General features: G+C 38.1%; 1 non-coding gene across 1 annotated transcript; it reads left to right on the top strand.

Annotated features, from left to right (window-relative positions):
* The first annotated feature begins 283 nt into the window (after positions 1 to 283).
* LOC118487795 lies at positions 284 to 390 on the top strand. The gene has a single exon (XR_004882738.1). It is a non-coding gene; the product is annotated as a small nucleolar RNA R71 (small nucleolar RNA).
* Positions 391 to 8,200: the final 7,810 nt, after the last annotated feature.

Raw genomic sequence — 8,200 nt, forward strand, 5'->3', positions numbered from 1 at the left:
CGAGACCGTTTTTGTCATTTCCAACTTTTTAATTTTTGAAGAGAGGGCCTTGATTTGGGCTTGTAAAGAAGTGCTTTCATCAACTTTATGGGTGCCCGGGGCAATAGATTTATTGCCTCGGGGAGTGGGCCACTGAAAATTGGTTTGAGCAATTTCCTCAATTTAATTATATATTTCATGCGGGCGGCGATTACTTAAAAGTCCCCCGGATCTAGAGTCAAGTGTTTGCCTTGTGTGTGGCAACAACCCATTATAGAAAGTGGATACTTGTTGCCATATCGCAAGGCCGTGATGTGGACACTTTCGCAATAGCTCCTTGAACCTTTCCCAAGTTTCATATAAGGATTCCCCGTCCTCTTGTGAATATGTATTAATTTCAGTCATTAATTTAGCCGTTTTAGCGGGAGGGAAATACTTATATAGAAATTTTTGGGCTAGTTCATCCCAGGTGTTTACCGATCCAGCTGGGAGGGCATTAAGCCAAGCTTTTGTTCGGTCTTTTAGTGAAAAAGGAAACATTCGGAGGCGGATGGCGTCATTTGATGCTCCATTGATCCGAAAGGTATCACATATTTCTAAGAAATTAGTAATATGTAGATGGGGATCCTCGTCCGCAAGCCCATGGAAGGTTGCAGAGTTTTGAAGCATCTGTATCAAATGCGGCCGAAGTTCGAAGTTATTGGCTTCAACGTTCGGTGCATTGATAGCGGCGCCGAGATTACCTACGGTGGGTCGTAGATAATCCATAAGGGTACGTTGGTCCGCCATTGGAAGTGGGTTCCCCGAAACCTTCTCTTGGTTTTTAGCTTTTAGTCTTTTTCTGAGAAAGCGTTCGGGTTCTTCTAGAGGTTCTTTTATGTCTTTATTAGAACTGGAGCTCATACACTACGTAGAGGTGGCGTCTGTTTCCAAGTCCTGCAACAAAAACAGAAAAGAATGTTGGTCAGAAGGTTCACCATGGCCCCGTGCTTAGTGAACACGGCCCGTGGTCGGAGTTACAGTGATTGTTTTCCGGATCCCTGTTACTGGAGAGTTGGACACGGCCCCGTGTTGCACCAACACGGCCCCGTGGTCAGCCTTCTGTAACTCGGAAAACTAAAAACTGCCAGTAACACTGCTGGGCACGGCCCGTGTCCGACCAGGCACAGCCCATGCTGAGCTCTGCAGAAGCTGAAAAACTAAGAAAATCCTAAAAAAATTAAAAAGAAAATAAAAAAATGATAAGGCTGTTGATTCCTAACTTTCTTAAAATCCTTGTGTCCCTGGCAACGGCGCCAAAAAACTTGATGTGCGTTAGTGTATATATGTTTTAGGTATATATTTTAAGCCCTTTTTACACTTTAGCCAAGTTTTAAATTTATAAAACAAGATATTTACTAACACTAGACACACATATGGGCAAGTGCACCCATCGTGGACGTAGTATAGTGTTGGTAAGATACCGAGGTCGTCCAAGGACACAAGAGCTTTTAGTACCGGTTTATCCTCAACGTCTAATCAAATCAAAATGTTAGAAAAGATTTTTTTAAAACTAAGAAAATAGAACTAACTAAATGGTGAAAAGTAAAAATAAAATAAAACAGATAGACAAGATGAATCACTTGGATCCGACTCGTGTGTTAGTATAACCTTTGATTATTTTCGCACTTTTGCACTTGTTTAAGAGATTATCTTAGTTATTGTAGTAGGACCCTCTTTTGAAGGCGACGTTACCCTCAACCCAGTAGTTTGAGTCAGCAAGGATACAATCCTAAAGGGTCGGATTATTGAAAGATAATGAATTAAGTTATTAATGCAAATTATGGTAGGCCCCTCTTTTGGAGGTGACGTTACCCTCGACTAAGTAGTCTGAGTCAGCAGGGATACAGTCCTAAATAGCCGGGTTATAGTATTAGTAGTAGTTAACTTATGAGGGGATCAAAGAGTTTGGACCCCCGCCATCCAATACTTTTGGGTATTGAAGGAGGTCCTACTAAATTTGACCCAGGTCCCTTGCAGGACCTCTAAACACTGAACAAGGGCAAGACCCTTACCAAACCATTCCCTTAACCCCCGACCAGGTAGCCAACATACCTCCATATAGACCGTGGAGATATGAATAGTGAAAATCTTTTATTTTATATAGACAGTAAAATAATGCCAAGACACCACGGACAAACGATAAGGAAGAATCACCTTTAACATAAGAAACTAGTTATTAAAGTCATAAATACAAAACCAATTAAGAAGTGCAAAAGATTAAAAATAAAAAGTATTATACTAAACACTTGTCTTCACCAAGTGATGTAAGAGACTTAGGCAAACATGGCCTTGATTGTCAAGAACTCTTACGATCAATCTTGGATCCCGAGACGACTCACACACTCTATGATGGACAATGGATGATGGTGGTAGATGATGGTGTTGTGATGGTGGTGGGTGGTGGATGAAGTGTGAGAGAGGTGGTGTGCCAAGGGATGAGTTGAAATGTCTCCAAGCACTCCTATTTATAGGCTGAACAGAAGCCTGGGCACGGCCCCGTGCCCGTCTGACACTATCTCTCCTCATTAATTGTAATTTGCAATTACAATTAATGCGCCTGCTGTACTTTGACCACGCCCCCGTGTCCACTGGGCACGGCCCCATGTGAGCAATAGAAGCTTCGACAGGTTTGTCTTTTCTACTGCTTCTTGGGCACGGCCCCGTGCTTGCTGAGCACGGGGCGTGTTCAGCCTTCTGTCTTCTTTGTTTTGCTTGGGAGGATGCTGTCGAGGGGTCGGGCAATCCACTTTTGTTCCTTTTCTTGTATTTATGTTAGATTTAGCTATCTTTTTGCTTCTTTTGTTAATTTGAGGTCATTTCATCCTGAAAATACAAAAGGAAGACAAAAACACACTTTTTCTAACATTAGTACTAAAAAGGGTTAGTTTTATGCCACTATTGATATAATTTATATGTTGCATTTTGCGCGTATCAGAGCTTATGTGAGCTCTTGGGCGTGATTGTGTTCCGCTGTGGTTTTCTAGGGTTAGATCTGTTCAGATCTAACTAGATCTGGCTTGAGTCGCGTCGGTTTTGAAGAATCCGTCTGGTGTTGACGCCGATTCAGTAGTATTCCGGTTCTTGGAGTGTGTGCATAGTGAAGAAGTTTGGGGATCTTGAAGGATTGAAGCCCTAATCTAGGGTTTGTGGTGCTGTTGCCGTGATTCGTGTTGGCTTTGTAACCCTAGAAGGTGACAAAGCAAACTAACCGGATCTGTGTAGCTGTTGTTCTTCTAATCAGTTCTTGTAGCCCTAAGTGAAGGCTGCAAGACTGATTTGCAGGAGTTATACACACCCCCTGGTGAGATCGTTCCTAGATTTTGTTCTTTGCATTTTTTTCTTGCATTTAGGCATTATTGTTGTCGGGCTAGTTGGGCCGGTGTTGATTGGGACACAGGAAGGGCACATCCTGTTGCACTTTTATTTGCTATTTGATTCCTATTCTGTTTGTTACTTGTTTGTTATTTGTTTCCTATTCTGGTTGATATTTGATTCCTGTTCTGGTTGATATTTGTTGTTGCTGGTTTTTAGATTGGGTCTAGGTTTAGTCGGCTCCCTTTATAAGGTTTGCAGAAGCACCTTGAGTGATGAACCTCTGATCTGGTCCCTGTTAAGGTTTCACCCTATTAGGTTCTGTTATTGTTGTGATTCTTTAGTGCTGTTGTTGCAACTTTCTTGTTGTTGTTGTTTCTTGATTGCTATCTGACTTTGTGTTATAATGGTTGATGGTCCAGTTGTTACAAGTGGTGGTCCTGGTCCAGTGATCCACCACCTGAGACACTTGTGAGTAAACTTGATGCAAGTGACCCTTTATACTTGCATCCTTCTGATTTTGGTAACTTGACTATTGTTTCCATTAAACTTAAAGGTTCTGAGAATTACACAATTTGGTCTAGTGCTATGCAACTTGCTTTACAAGTAAAAAATAAATGGGGATTCTTTGATAAAAGTTGTGTTAAGTCTAAAAACAATGAGATTCTTGCTAGGCAATGGGACAGATGTAACTCTATAGTTTTAAATTGGATCTTGAATTCGATTAGTGAAGAGCTATATATGGATAATGTCTTTTCTAAATTGGCTAGTGATGTTTGGTCAGATTTAAAGGAAACTTATAACAAAGTTGATGGATGTGTTGTGTTCGACTTGTATCAGAAAATTAATTCATTTAGTCAAAATGGGTCTAGTGTGTCTGAATACTACCATAAGTTGAATGTTATGTGGGGTCAGTTAGATCAGATTTTTCAATTGTCTAATTGTTCTTGTAATGCTGCTAAGGAGTTCAATGATTTTAATCATATGATAAAATTAATGCAGTTTTTAATGGGTTTGGATAATATGTATCAAGGGGTTAGGACTAATCTCTTGATGAAAGAAACATTACCAACTGTTAAAGAGGCTTTTGTTGTAGTTATTCCTCATAGAAACTATAGTAGTGGTAATAAGGAAAATCCAAACATAGCTTTTGTGTCTAAAATCAGTCCATCAGTTGAGTTTAAGAAAACTAATAAAGTTTTAAATCAAAACCTAAAATGTACCCACTACAATAAGGTAGGGCATAAAATTGAGAAATGTTTTGAGATAGTTGGATATCCCTCTTGGATGAAACCACCAAGAGGGAATCAAGGGAAGAAAAGTAGTTCTTGTAACAATTCTAAGGTGGATGAGTCAAGTGTTCCTATTACTGCTTTAACTTTTGATCAGTTGACTAAGTTATTGAGTTTGATTAATGACAGAACACCTAAATCATCACAGAGCTGTAATGTTTCAGGTGGGTTGTTTTGTTCAACTGTTTTTAGTAGTCCTGTTTATTCTTTTGGTTATGATGTGGGTAAAGGTTCAGGTTGGATAATAGATTCAGGGGCTAATAACCATATGGTCATATCTGAAACAAATTTAACTAATTATATTGATGTTTCTAATCTTAAAATACAAGTAAAGCATCCTAATGGTAGTAATGCTTATGTAACTAAGATTGGAACATTTAAATTGGCTGATGGTGTGGTTTTACATGATGTTTTTGTTGTCCCTAAATATAGTGTTAACCTAATTTCTGTACATAAGTTAGCCAGGGATAATAAGTTGTTTATTGGATTTGATGAACATAAGTGTTATATACAGGACTTGTTAACAGGGAAAATCCTGGTGATTGGTAGTTAACTTCAAGGTTTATATGTATGTGGTAATGCTATTGTGTCTAATGTGTCTGTATTTAATGCTTCTGTGTTTAAGTTGTGGCACTCTGGATTAGGACACCCTGCTGATCAGGCTATTAAAACGTTTAAAGCTACTTTAAACATTAAAATTGATGTTGATCAAATAAAAGATTCTTATATGATGTCACCAACAACAATTATCCTAAACATGATTTACTAAATATAGTAAGTGATTAGGGAGCACACTCCCTAAACCCTAGGCCCATTCCCCAAAAGCCCACTCCATATCCACTAATCTACTAATCCATAAACCTAATTAGGGCCTAACAGAATGGGTGCGTGAGAAATGACTTCGGCATAAACCCGGTTGATGGGTTAAATTACGAAGGCAAGCGTAAACCGGGTAACGGGAACGCGAACTATAAATTGATGGACTCGGGTAATGGGTCATAATTGAAAATTTTGGAATTCTTGAAAAGAATTCGGATTAATTAAAGTTCGGCCATTGAAAGGTCGAACGGGTCAAATTGGCGTAAACACAAACCGGGTAACAGATGCATGTAACGCAGGGTTAATAACCTGGGGTAATGAGTTTTAGTCGTAAAATATTGTTCTTCTTGCAAAGAGAATGTAAATTCATAGACTTGTTTGCATAAACATGCAAACGGGTCAAACAGTTAATTATGTGAATTTAGAATTGATAGCGAAAAACATAAATTTATAGATCCGGGTTATGGGTTTATAAGTTAATAATGTGGGCAAATGTTTTACGAACACGTAGGAATACGTTTAGTGTAAAACGGATCAATAACCAAAAAGATATGGAAGTTTTTGTAAAAAGGGCAAAAGTGGATCAAATCTGCAGCTGATGGCTGTCGTAACCTACGGTGGCCAGCCGTAGGCTACGGCAGGGCTTGACTGCCCAAAAATCTTAATGTTGGCCGTAAGCTACGGTGGCCGGCCGTAGCTTACGGCGAGGCATGAAACAAAATTTTTGCTTTTGTTTGTGGAGGCAAGTAAGGCTTTTAAATATGCATATATATGTTTTATGCAATACATAACTAACGACGAATTTTGTAATGTAGGTGCTTAATATGATGTCCCGAATGAATGGTCAAGTTAAACGAAGAACCGAACACAACCGAAGTTAAAACTTCCGTTTTTGTTTAGCTATTTTATAACCGAACAACGTTAATGTGCTGGAAATATTTTAAATACTTATAAAGTTTTTGTCAAACCCAAATTTTGTATGGATGTTTGTTTGCATTACTTTTATATATTTGCAAACCTTTTATGAATTCTCATTATGTAAGTTCGGGTCTTATAGTTTTACATGGAACTTCATGGAACTCGTGAGTTAAAGTGGATGTGGAAGGAAAATGGAGAACTGTCCCTTTGTGTGAGTTGGAAGGTGATAAGTGATACTTGAAAAAAATGTTTGAAGGAAAAAAACGGTGTTTAGGTTTTTGGAAGGAAAAGTGAAAATGATCTGGAGGAATTGAATAGTTGGACACGTTTTATGATCACTTGGACCAAACAATATGATACGAGAGGGAAAAAAGATAAATTGCAGGTTTAACTAAAGGTTATTACAAGAGAGAACTTGAGATGCATAGAAAGGGTAAGGAACCGGCAATTGATTATGGGAGATCCTTAGGAAAGACGACAGGAAAGAAGTTCAAGGCCCGTGCAATGTTTATTTTTTAAAGGAGAAATCTGCTTTAACGTCTTATTTAGATTCACTTTAAAAACAACCCAAACCAAATTCATCAAGAATGTAGAGACTGAATTTGGTCATATGTAAAGGAGGGTTCAACATCTACTCTTGAAGCATTTGATGAAGAGATTTCTTTAAAAAATTAAACTAGCTTTCTTGAATTAGATGGAATTCACTTGATTGGTTACTTGGTTTGTTAAGATCACCTAGGATTTTTAAGGAGTGGTGAGATACCACTAAGGGTAGCAAATCGTAATTGAATTGATTTGCTAATTCTTCACATCATGGTTAATCTAAAGGCATTGTTTTCAAGATGTTTGCAAAGAAGAAAAGTGGGAGAGGATTGTTATGACACTATGTCATGCATGGGAAGATGCACATGATTTAAATATAGTGTATATAAATTGTTTAGACTTCTTTGAGTGGTATTACTACATGATGAAGGACCGAGTTGATCTCAATGAGTAGAAACAAAAGGAATTTGATACTTGTCGTGCATGGGATACAACTTGTGAGGAAAAAAAGAAGAGACCAAATTGGACAACGAGAGATGTCAGTGTTATTAGGGACTTTCCAAGAGTTTGTGGATTGTATAGAGAACTTATCGAGGGCAACAGTCCATTTCAAGCATTCAAGGAAGAAAGTGAATCTGATGAAGACTTCATCATCTTGATTTATGATGAAGAACCATGACAATTGAAGAACCATGTTACGATTAGGGGTGTTATTTCATGAATAATCTTATAATAGATATGAGCTTTTGTTTATTTTATGTTTATTAGGTCAAATAACATTTGTTATTTGGGTTATGTATTTAACTAATATTGGCCGAAGGCCACAAAAATTTATATGGGTCGTAGAAATCGATTGGGGCTAATAGAATTGAACGTCATTTGGGGAAGTTACTTATGGATGTTGGCAATCCTAAATTGAAACATCGATGGGTATATCTTAGGGTTGGTCCTTGTAAACAAACACTATGTGGGGACGTTGGCAATCCTAAATAGAAATTTGTGTCACTTCTCATAAATGCGACGGTTTGTGGGTATATATTAGTGTTGGTCCTTGTAAACAAACACTATGTGGGTAGGTATTAATCAATCAATCAAGTGTGTTAGTATTAGTTATTTGTTCTATTGATTAAGCTATACTTTGTAATTGTAATTATGGAAAACAATCACGTATACGAGGAGGAGTTTAATTCATGGACTGACGAAAGTGAGACGAGAAAAAGTGGTATTAGAGCAAAAGTTGTATATAATGTGTTGGTGCATCCGTCTGTCGTCTACGTCTTGTATCGAGTCTAGAG

This window comes from Helianthus annuus, chromosome 15, assembly GCF_002127325.2.
Source record: "Helianthus annuus cultivar XRQ/B chromosome 15, HanXRQr2.0-SUNRISE, whole genome shotgun sequence".
NCBI classification, from domain to species: domain Eukaryota; kingdom Viridiplantae; phylum Streptophyta; class Magnoliopsida; order Asterales; family Asteraceae; genus Helianthus; species Helianthus annuus.